The 12,307-nt window shown below is 42.1% G+C and overlaps 1 protein-coding gene across 4 annotated transcripts in view; it reads left to right on the forward strand.

The window, feature by feature from the left end:
- ZMIZ1 (zinc finger MIZ-type containing 1) overlaps positions 1-12,307 on the forward strand; it is a 340,131-nt gene that overhangs the window by 109,138 nt on the left and 218,686 nt on the right. For all 4 annotated transcript variants that reach the window (XM_033066444.2, XM_033066443.1, XM_033066447.2 and 1 more), the window contains exon 3: positions 8,369-8,451. The gene's annotated coding sequence lies outside the window, so the exon portion shown is untranslated. The remainder of the gene's footprint in view (positions 1-8,368; positions 8,452-12,307) is intronic.

The following is a 12,307-nucleotide window of genomic DNA, read 5'->3' on the forward strand; positions in this document are numbered from 1 at the left end:
GGATGGTGGCTAAACCCAACAAAATAGATGTTCGTAATTGAGTTGACTGGCAGCAATAGAGAATGTTAGATTACTTTTTTTTTTCCTTTCACGTACATGAACTTGTTTCCCTTAATATCAGTTTTCACGTCACTGGAACTGTTTTCTGTTCAAATTGCTGTTCACTGGTGAGTTCCATTCTGATGTAACTAAAAGTAGGGAAATAGCCTTCACATCTCCACTCCCATGAGTGGAAATTTGTATGTTGGTCAAGTTTAAGAGGTTATTAGGCAGAGATGGTAAAAAACCCCACAAAACTGCTCCTGATTTTACATTGCTGACCTTTTAACTTTCAGATTGGAGAATGTGGGAGAATGAAATGGTTTATATATGTTTTCTTTAGATACTTCAGTAAGAGCTCTCAGATATTGTTCTTTGGTGTTGAAAATGCACTTAATTTTTAACTTCCTCTGTTTAACTTTCCTCTATAAAAGGGTTTTAGTACATGGGGGATCCAGCTCAAAAATGCAGAAGTTGGGGTGTACCTTCTACAGGAAGACACCTGTTTTAGAAGTACTTTTTAGCTAAGAAAAAAAAAGAGTTCTTCCTTGTAAAACCTAGGCACAAAGCTCCAGAAGTAGTCTAAAGCTTTGTGGGATTCTTTGTTTTAAAGTTTTCTTAAAAACCAGCGTTCCTCCCTTTGATGCTCCATTTTTGCATAAAGGTGTTGCTGTATATACAACTCTGTTCCTTACTGCATAGGAAGGAACATTTTCAGACCAGAACAACCCAAAAATTGTTTATTACCAGAAGATGTTCAATGTAGTGAAGAAGATAAAACACTACATTTTTATGGGTAGTGGTGTGAGTTTCCTTCACTCCAGTATTTTTTTGCTTTATGCAGGTTTTGGGTTCTTCCCCCCAGCAGAAATAATGCACACATGTTGCATGTAGTTCTAAGCCCTTTGCTCTGCTACTGTCCTTAAGTAGTAATGCTGTAAAAATTTATAAATTATTCTACTGCCAAATATAAGATATTTGTTACTCTCAGAGATGATGGCTTAATTTTTAGTATTCCTTGGTGGTTTATATCTTGACATTTCTTATGACCTACAATTAAAATTACTTTAGCGAAGTCTCAACTTATATCCAGATTTCTGAGTGTGGTTGAGCGTCTCCAGGGAGAGGCTTGAACTGCTCACTAAATCAATTTGTTCTTTTCTCAAAACAGATTAAATATGTTATACCACTTTATATTAAAAAATAAATAACCCCAGATGACATAACTGCTACATGTAAAATTAAAAAATGTGCTCTGCACATTTTGAAGGGTAGTAATTTTGATGCCAAGGCTGTGCTGATAGTATTGCACCAGAGAGAGCAAAGAATGGTTAAAAACAAGCATGTCTAATCCTGTCTGGCTGTTCTGCTAGTCTCGCTTGAGAATTAAGTTGATGGCACTCTACTTGGGTGGGTGCTAACTGCTAGATGTGGCAGTAATCTTCTTTAGCAGAGCTGAGACGTGTTGCTTCCACTGCCTTGTCTCCCTAGAGTTAGATTTTTTTTTTTTTTAATTTTACTCATGTCTACTTCTTAATTTTAAGGTCAGTCTTTCTCCCTATTCCTTTAGCAAGATAAGCTGCAGATCTTGCTTGCCGCTCACCTGCACCCTTAGCTGCAAGTATAATTTGAGTGGACTCCTCATGTTTATTTTGTGTCCAGCACACAGGAGTAGCAGAGGGAAATCAGTAGCTGCTGGTGCTCTGCAGATCTGCAGAGGTTATAGAGGCAGCTGTATGCAGGGAGAGTCAGATGCACTGGCTATGCCAGAAGCAGCTTTTGTTCTTTCAAGCCACTTCCATGGTTGTGCTTGAGTGGATTATTGTTTAAGGCTCTGTAAGTGCAATAGGACTTAAGGAAAAGGGAAGGAGAATTTTTTTCCAAAATAAAGCACACCAAAAAAATTTCTACAGAAATGGATGGCAAATGGTGTCTAATAATGGGGTTTTACAAGAGAAGTCTGGCTGGAGGAGGAGCTGCCTGGACTGCCTTGCACGGGACAGCCACACCAAATCTTATTTCAGCTTGGGCCAAAGCCACCTCCATCAGATTATAGTTTTGCAAAGAAATGCTGAAATGCCTGTCCTTCTAGTCCTATTTCCTTATTCCTGCTTAAAACTCTGATCTATTCTACTGACTCACATGCAGCCCCTTAAATCTGGGGTGTGAAGCTGAGAGGGAGATGGGATGCAGCACTGCCCCAGGGATTTTAGGGCTTCCAAGGCTGTGACAAGAGAGCAGAGACATGTACTACAGCAGTCTTGGGTACTCATGCCCATGTTTTAGATGCACTGGACCCATCTTAGATACAGCCTGAAAAAGGGAACAGGATTGGAAAAGTGGTTCTTTCAGTAATTAGATTTTTGTGGAACAACTTGGGAGAAGAAAAAGATTTTGTTATTGTTCTAAACTGGAGATCATGATACTGCAAACAGCTGCTGTTAAGCCTTAAATGCTTAGGGTATGAAAACAAACTGGACCTTTCCATCTCAAAATAAGGAATTTGCAAATTCATGGCTTTCTACAACTGAGAAAATGTGTACTTCGATTATGTTTTATTTTTTTGAAATAATGGGAAATACAAGTTTCAGAAGGCTTTCATTTCTGTTTATGCAGAGAAAAAAACTAAAGGTAGTTGTTTGTTTTTTCAAATTGGGAAAACTAATTGAGAAAATGACTAAACAAACAAAACTTACTTCTACACACCGGTGAGAAGATGGGTGAGAAAGAAGATGGGTGAAAACACAAGTAAGATTTACCTACTTATTACTGTGATTCTTTCCTACTTTGCTGTACCTGTGTAGCATTCTGCCTCACAGGATGAGCTGGAGGAATCTCCCAGAAGAACAGGTTGTAGTAGCAATGTGACACAGGAGCCACTGGCTTGATGGAGTATCTGAGTGGCTGCCCTGTTCAATGCAGCAGCGCCCTTTGAGAACCTGCTTCTTCTATTTTGGGAACAGTGCCAGGAGGAAATGGGGTAGTGCAGGAGTGCTGGCCCAGGCTTCTCCTGGGACTCTGTGAGGCACGAGGAGCCCTGCTGGGGTGAAGGCAGGAGGGTGACTAGGGCTGTCCAGGGCAGGGAGGAGGATGTGTTTGGCACTGCCAGGTGAGGCACATGGCAGGTTCCAGTGCAGCCTGGCCACTTTCTGTGGCTTTCTGCTACTTGTGTTTGGAAGGAGTGTGCATCCTGTCTGTTCCATCAGATAAATGTCTGTATTTTATAGCCATGTGGCTGCTGCATTTCGGTGTGATGTGTTTGTGTGTTTTTTGGTTCTTGGTTTAATAAGGATTGCTAAGGACCAAGTCTAGATGTAGGCAAGGTTGAAAGCTGTCAGAAGCTGCAGTCCTGCTTCCCTCCGCACATCTCTTCCCAGCTTTACTTTCATCCTTTGTTCTGACTCTGCCCAGGAAGGAACACACCAACCTGCCCTTAGTCTGTCTCTCTTCTTTCCTCTCCTGAACTCTCACCTATTTTGCATTACTTAGTTTAACAACATTTTTTACTTTTCTCTTACTAAACTAGCAGGCTGTTTCTTTGTCAGTGTGGATGGCTTCTCATGCTCGTCAGACATACACTCGCTGCCGATTTTGAGTTGCTTTAGAATTTCAAGAAAGCCTAAGTTTCTAAAAAGTCCTGATAGAGGGCTATGATACCTAATAAGGACTGCATATAATAAACTCTCTGTAGAAGTTTGTTAATGTTTTCGCATAGCAGAAGTACGCTTGCTGACCAGTAAGCTTATTTAGGAAGAGCAGCACTTCTTGTTCTTCACTTATGACCCAGTTACAGCTGTGGATAAATGAGAAGTTGGGATTGCTGACATGCTGTGGTTTTACAGGAATTTTGAGTTTGAACATGTTCTGCAGTTCAAGGAGAATAATGCTGGAACTTCAAAATAATTTGTGAAAGTAGGAAAACACCCTAAAATGCACCTGCCTTGTGCATTTCTGTAGGAAGATTGTACAACATTCTTTAACTGCCTATCCTAGCAGTATTTGTGTTTTTCAAGAATTTCCTTTGGGTGTTTTCTGTTTGCTGCCTTTTCATTTTTGTTTGGGTATGTGGAGTCCAAGTGATATTTTGTGTATGGAAACTGAAGGGTTTACTCTTAGAAATTGATTTATTTGCAGTTATTTAAGTCCAGCACAGGCTAAGTGCTGAGGTATAGACATTGAGATACCCTGGGGCTGCTCTTGCTTTCCACAGAGGGTAAGGCTGAGGATGAGAAGCAGGATTCCAGGACTGTCTGTGATAGTCCAGACAGATCTGTTATAAACTTGTCTCTAAAATCTGGCAGCCACCAGGTGGGACCAGGATAGGATGAAAAAGCAGGGAAAGTTCTTTGTGCTTGACCTAAGTGCATTGTAGTGGTACAGTTGGGATTGGTATGTTTAAAGATGAACTCCTGGTTGCTTTCCTATTGGATTTCCTCCAGTTCTCCCTTACAGTATTTTTTATATGCTTTATATACATATATATATACATATATATATATATAGACTGTTTCCATTAATTTTGGCAAAATCACTAAGAAACAGAGCACCATGTTAAAAGAAAAAATGTTGAAACTATGTGGTAGTGTCAGCCCCAAAGTGTAGTGAGGGTCACCCTGGAGGGCTGTGGCCACCAAAGCGAGGGCATCCCTGGGGGGACCAGGCTGTGGGGGAGGAGTCCAGCCTGGAACTGGGGAAATGGAGTGAAGGAGCAAGGAGCAGCCTAAAGACACGTGAGGAGCAGATGGGGAAGGCATTGCAGGCACACCCCGCTGGTGTGTGCTGACCTGAGGCTCGGGCATGGCACGGACCAGAGCAGTCAGGCCAGGAGAGGTGTTCGAGTGAGGCTGACCCTTGGCAAGCTGCAGGAGCAGAGTTCCCCTCAGTGGTTGCTGAACTGCTTCGTCTCCTTTTCTTTCCTCGGTTTCTGAAGCAATAATTAACAGTGTGTTAATTGTCAATAAATAAAGCAAAATTACAGTAATTTCACGACTATAAGACGCACTGGACTATAAGGCGCACTTCAGGATGTCGGCAAATTTCCAAACTTTTTCCATATATAAGGTGCACCGGATTATAAGGCGCACTTTCGGGTTTCAATCAAAATTTTAGGCTTTAAGGTGCACCTTATAGCTGTGAAATTACTGTACATGAAATTCCCCCAGTTGAGATTCTTCTGCCCATGATATACAGACAACAGATTGTGGGGGATTGTTGAATTGCTTTTGCTGTTTTTTAAATCTTTGGGGTTTATTTTTACAGCTTTGGTTTTGAACTTTGGAAGCCTAGAGATAAATATATCCCTTGGAAAAAAAAAAAAAAAGAAAAAAAAACAACAAGCAAAGAGCTGAAAGCTGAAATTTTTATGTGATGATGAGACTTTGGAGAGCTGGCTTTAGGAAAAATTCCTAGTGCTGCAGGGGACACGATAAAATCGCTGGCGTTGGCAGCCCTGCTGTGTAGCCTCTCCTTCCTCCCCCCGGCTCCTGCAGCTTTCCTGGCCTGTCCTGGGCGGCTCCTTCAGCAGAGTTGATTTTTACGGTGTGAGCTACTCGGAGCCAGAGTTGTGCCTGTGGTGCGCTTGTAATGCACCACATCCCCATTCCTGTAGGAGTAGCCTAAGGCGGGGTGTCCAGCAGTGCGAGCATCCAGCGGTCCGTGGCCAAAGATCCTTGGTGGCCAGAAGAGCCGTGCGTTTCTGCGCTCCCCCTGCTGGATGTGGGCGAGCAGGAGGCGCTCCCGGCCGGAGCGCTGCTGGCTCCCCTCCTTCCCCGTGCGCACCCGCAGCTCCCGGCCGGAGCGCTGCTGGCTCCCCTCCTTCCCCATTCACACCCGCAGCTCCCGGCCGGAGCGCTGCTGGCTCCCCTCCTTCCCCATTCACACCCGCAGCTCCCGGCCGGAGCGCTGCTGGCTCCCCTCCTTCCCCGTGCGCACCCGCAGCTCCCGGCCGGACACCGGCGGGCTTGCGGACAGCACTCGGTGCTTCCCAGAGTCCGCTCCTGCAGATGCCGTGACCCGGGCGTGAGCGGGGAAAAGGCTGGGAATTGTGCAGCATCGAGTTATTTGGCTTAGAAGACACCTGGGAAGGGTGGCTGAGGCAAGCCAGGTGTAAGGGCTTTCCAGCCCTTTTTCTGCTATCTAGTCTCATTTTCAGGTGTAGCCCGCTACCCCCGAACTTTTCCAGTGATTTTGTTTCAGGGATCCTTCTAGAAACAGGATGAGGGAAGGGACCAGGCTTGAGGAAGCTAATGTTATTTTTAGAAGGTGATTGCTGTTCCCAGCAGGAGCCCGTGGAGTGTGTTGGCAGAGCTGGGGCTGGCGGGGGGCACGGAGCAGGCTGGGGTGGTGAGGGGAACATTGTACAAACCCTGAGCAGGTTGTGAGGGGAAAGCAGGGAGCAGATGCCTGTGGGGACAGTGCCAGTGTCCTTAGAATCCACTTGGACCTGTTTTATGGGAGGGGTGGGTGGTCAGTAATGTGAATTCACAGAAATGTTAATGGATAGCCCTTTCATTTTAAGAGGTGCTTTATAAAAGAAAGTAGGAGTTGTGGTGCCAGTTCTACAGATGGGCAGAGTAAAGCACAAAGGAGGGGGACAAAGCTTTGGGTTCGTGTGCTGCAGCAGTGCTGTTGAGGCTGCTTTAAACAGCCTCTGTTCCTGTTCTCTGCCTGATGGCTGATCACTCCTGCCTTGGGCCTGCTCCCTGTGTTGTGTTGGCACAGCTGTTTGAGACAACATGCTGAAGGAAACTAGTTCCCCCATTCCAGTTAACCATGCAGCTGCACAAATGCAGTGTTAGAGTCCTGGAGAGAGGAGTGAGAGGCAAAATTCAAGTGTCCAGGTAAATGTTACAGCCTTATCTGACCATAGTCCAATCCAGTTACACCTGGAATGGTACCCAGATCTTGGGGCAGTTGGGGCAGGCAGAAAAAAAACTTTCTCATTTGGAGAAACAAACTAAAATAACTAATTGCAACTTCATTAAAGACCAGTCGACATTAGCTGAGAAATTAATGTTAATACATACTAAATTTGAATCAATTAACATGTTTTTCCTGCCTTGCATAAGCAGAAGAAAAGCACAAGGGAAAACTTCTGGATGAGAATAAATGCATTCTGGGTGAAAACATCACAGTTCAATGAGGCCTTTAAGCCAACCATTCACTCAGGGTGCTTGTCAATATGTAACTTCTCCAAAATTGCCTTTTGTGAAGTGAGAAAACCAGTAGCATCCCTGTATGAAGCAGACAGTCCCTTGGTGACCCTGGGTGTGTCGGGGTGGGATGACTGTTTCTAAGAAGGTTTTCAGTCATGTTTTTTTTTTTTTTGTGAATTACCAGTGAAAATGATAAATATGGCTTCAGAACATTGAATGCCATTAACAAGCTGTTTGTAATCACTTGAGGCTTTTCGTCTGCATTTTTTTAAAGTCACCTGTGACACTTGCTTCATTTGAGTTGTTATGAAAGTGCCTGCTACTACAGCTGGTTGTTTGGGAGGAACCTGGACTGGTTGCAAATTGTGTGGGGTTTGCGGTGTTGGTTTTTTTTGGTGTTGTTTTTTTTTTCCACCAGTAGTATGTGCTGTTATATGTTCAATGGAATTTTTTTTGTATGGAAGTTATTTGGAAGTCAGTCAAAAGAGAGGCAAAATGTAGTCACTGTGTTACTTTTCTCAATATTTGCTGAGTTTTGGAGCCTGGTGGTATAATGCTGTAAGGACACCTTGTCTGCCTGCTGAAACAGCATGTAACAAAATACAGACTACCCGTAAACATTCCCCCATCTCCCTTTGCAATCTTTCTTTATAATTAAAAAAACATTTCCTAGAAGTTGCAGTGCTGTGCCAGTGTAATCCATAAACTTGTTTTGTTTTGCTACAGAGAGGTTGGTGGTTCTGAGGTTTTTTGGTGTATTTTCTTAAGCAGTGTTTGGGGGTTGGTTTATCTTTTTTAATGGCACTTAGCTCACAACAGTCAGTGAGTACCCTTTATAAAGAGAATAAAAGAGACTTCAGCATGACCTTTAACTGAAAAAAATTACCATTTGGCTCAGGAAATTTTGATACAAACCTCAACAGAATTCTCATTATCTTTTCCTCATTTCATTGTTATAAGCATGAAAACCTGTAATACTCAAACTGCTGAGTGAATCTCAATAGCTTGGGGGTGGCAAGAGCTGGGCTGGAACCCCAACCCAGCCTCTGGTCCTCGTGGCTTGGTCGTTGGACTCCTAAATGCTCTTAATTCATTTCAGGTCTTTTCACTGAGCTCAAATGCTGCTGTGTTCTGCAGGAGGATGGAGGCATGATGTGTCTGTATTTTTATTGCAGGAAAATGGATCTTGTTATGTGAGGGCATTGAGGAAACAGTCCCCAGCTACTGAGAGGAAGAAGGGCTGACGGGAAATATTCAGGTAGGAAAGCTGTGGGTGTCATCAAGCAGTGAAAACACTTGTGGACCTTCATTCTTTTTCCAGACACTGTGTCGTGTTTGATGCTTGAATGGCTGATCTGGTCACTATCATAGTTTATTTGTTGTTTTAAGAAGCAGCCCTGTTTGGTCAATTGATTGCAACAACAAAACACTGCAAGCAAAGCCCTCAGCATAAACATTCCTCAGGCTATCCCTGGTACAGTATTGATCCTGATACAGAATACAAACAAATTGCTCTTTGCATGAGCCATTCGAGCTATAAAACACAGCAATAATATGTTCTACTTGCTGCCAATAAATGTGCATTTATAATAAACTAAGCAGAAATCCCTGAGTAGAAGTGAACAGTAGTTTCAGTAATGTGTTCGATATCTTATGTCTGGCTGTTTTACAGAATTTTTAAAAAAAGCACAATGGGCACTCCAGGGTTTCTGTTTCCTCCTTCACTTAAGAAAAATAATCTTTGCAGACTTGTTCTGTTGCTGCTTTTCTGTTGCTTTTGTGTTTTTTTAAAGATATTTTTAAGCACTTTATAAAGCCATAGGTAAGCTCATCTCTGCCTTATTTTCAGTGTAGTTCAGTGCTCCTCAATAATTTGGCGTACATCATAATTTTCTTGTGGACCAGCTGCCTCTCCTTACACTGCTGTGTGGGTCATCTCCATTTGTGCTCCTTGTCATAACCCAGTGTCATTTCCATATACTGGGAAATGGCACTAAAGTCACTTCCATGCATCTGTAGTTGTTTGAAATTGGGGGCAATCAGTACCTTGGGACCATCACCACTGGGGATGCATAACTGAACCCATTTCCAAAAAGAAAAAATGTGGCTGATCATCACAACATAGATTTTTTTTTAAATCTGCTTTACCGTGTTCATATAATCCACCTCATCCATATTTTCAGTGCTCCACTTTGATGAGTTACAGACAGTGATCCTCAAGGCATTTCTTGATGAACATTTCTGTCTGCTCTCAGCCTTGAAAAACTCAACCTTTTCAAGAGCTGTATGGGAGAAAAATGTGCAAGACTAATATTTATAGGCTGAAAGAGAAGGGAGAGGAAAGACTAAAGTGTAAAACTTGCTTCCAGCAGAAATGCCATCCCTCTTTTACCTCTGATAATTAGAAGCATTTCTGACATGGTTACAAAGCAATTTAGTGGTGAGTGCCTGCTGTTTGCTCTGCATTTCTATTGCAGGACTGTTTTTCTTCCCAATGCTTTCTTCTGTGTTGTTTTCATACAACCACAAATTTCTGATACTCACCTATTACATTATGATTCATCAATACTCCTACATTTCAGTTGCTTCCAAGTATGTACACATGATTGTAAAAATGCAAGATTGTGATTCAGGTTCAGATTTTGAGTATTTTTTATTCATAATATTTAGCAAAGCTCATTTGCATAAATCTTTTCATTAATAGTGCTAGCTGAAATAATCCTGAAAGACAAGAAGGGGGAGAGGTTGTAAGTGCCATAATTTTTGCAAGGAAAAGATCATGGCTATATTAAGAAATAGAGCAGTACTGATTTTAACTCTAATAGAAGATTTAGGGAACATTACAAGATAGTTTTCAGAGGCAACTTAAATGTATTTAATGGTCCCTGAACGTAGGTCTAAGTTGCTGGTCTTAGATAGTAAAGACAGTATGTGCAGGCATAGAAATGCAGCAAATAAATAACAAAAGGAAAAACAATACCAAACCCCACTACATAAAGAAACACTCTGTTTTTAAAACTGTACTCTTGAAAATTTCCTGGAGATTTCCCTAGACTTGAATCTTCATTTTCAAAAATAAAATAAGAATCACTTTTCTGTACCATAAGGAAACTTGGGAAAGAAGTTCCTTGCTGTGCCTTTGGGTCATGTGGCCTCGCTGCTGTAGAGCTGGAATGTTTGCCATGGTATTTCCGGAGGCTTCATAAACACACAGAAGAAACAGTGGGGGTTAGGAGGATTTTAAAAAATTGCTGTATTTTTCCCCCCAATCCTTTTTTTTTTTTTCTTTCTGACAGCCTAAATTCATTGCACTTTAAATGTAGAGTTCTTTTAGGAATTCAGAAAAGCTTTTATTTGATTAGTCCACTGAATTTTAAGACCTGAGTTAAAATATTTAATCATTTTTTAATTGCTGAGCTTGTCTAAAATTATTTCTTACTAGATGTAATACCTGGCAACCTACGTATTAAGCCTGGCTCTTATTTAGATGGTCTTAATGGTTTACTTTTGGCATGTGTCACTGTGAGTGGCATTCAGTAATCTGACTTGATAGCTGTCATCTTGCAAGGCAGAGTAATGCAAACAAAAGATGAGCACTGAGACAAGGTTACGGTGAAGAGCCGTTTCCTAAGTCCTGCTGTGGTGGCATAGAATCCCCAAGTCAAATCAGAAAAGCACAGAATTAGTTCTGGCTCCTGGGATATGAGGGATAAGATTATGCAAACCTCTTCCATCTAACTGTGGGAATAGTACGTGCTCCTTTTCAGACTTTGCAAACACCAGCTTAAACTGGGATTATGAGGACCTCTGTGTGTCTCTAATGCCATGGATATGTTATGTCTCAGTGGCAAGGTGGGCTGAAGGGACCCTGCAAGTCCCTCTTACAGCCTGGGCTGGCAGAGCTGCATCTTCTCCTCCTCCCTTCCCCTTGCAACCAAGCTGCCTATTGAACAAGGACGGAGAATGTATCTGTTTAAAAATAACCTGGCAAAAACGGGGAGGGAGGGGCAGGATAAATGAACTATTTTTAGTTTAACCAAGTCCGTTCTCTGCACCATGAAGCTGTCCTGACACTCCCAGGAGGGGTGGGGCGAGGGCAGTGCCGCAGGAGCTGGTGGCAGCGGCCAGAGGTAGGAACTGCTTGTTCCAGATGGCCTTTGTGAAAAACCCCCCAGCAATGAGCCCGTGTGTTCCATGAGGCTGCCCAGGACGTGGTCAGTGCGAGGTGTATAACCATACCAAGACAGGTTCTTACTGAATCTGGCTATTTATTGCACCAGAAGTTACAAAAAGGCAGCATAGTTTGTCTTTGAGCTTCCCTTTTTAGTATGAAGCAGTAGAGTTGTTTTTTTCCCAACTTCAGGAAAACTGGCACCCTGAGGAGGAGAATGGGTAGATCTGGAATTGAGCAAGGGCTTGGATTCTGCACTTTGACAGGGCTTCTTCACTCCTTTCTCCTGTCCCCTACTGAATTTTCTGAATTCTCTTTAAGTATGACTGATTATTGAATTATGTTCTCCTAGTGTTGAAACTTACGAAGACTTGAATCATATACATTAATAAAGTACGTTTTATATTTCGTTCCAATTAATTTTGTGATGTATGCCACAGATTGTCACATTGTCTGACTCCTACTCTGCTGGTTTCTAGCTAGAGCAGTTGACTGAGAAGCTAAGAAGTTGTTCTGAAGTTATTCTACTGTAATTTGTAGCAAAAAAAACATAGTTTCAAATGTTGACTTAAATATAAATGCTCTGATATATATGTCATCTTTTGTAAAAGTATACCATGACTCCAAAGGAAAACTATGTTTTAATTTGAGCTTATCTACTTGTATATGTAGAGTTTTTTGTCAGGGAGACACATAGAAATGTGTATAGCTAAGTAAAATGCTGCTAACTTCTTGCTTAAGTTGTCTTCAGTGTTGTACTTTTTAGTAAAATGCTGTAACCCTCCCAGTTTCAGGTGAAAAATTCCACCTATTTAGGAAGCAGAATTTATTTTTTTTCCCAGATGTTCCAAAGTTTTGTCTTATTCCTTAGGGTTATTTCGTCGGTTTGTCACCTCGTGCCTGTATGAGACAGTGCAAAGATTTTTTTGTCTGTAATGATACT

Source organism: Catharus ustulatus, chromosome 8 (assembly GCF_009819885.2).
Source record: "Catharus ustulatus isolate bCatUst1 chromosome 8, bCatUst1.pri.v2, whole genome shotgun sequence".
Taxonomy (NCBI): Eukaryota; Metazoa; Chordata; class Aves; order Passeriformes; family Turdidae; genus Catharus; species Catharus ustulatus.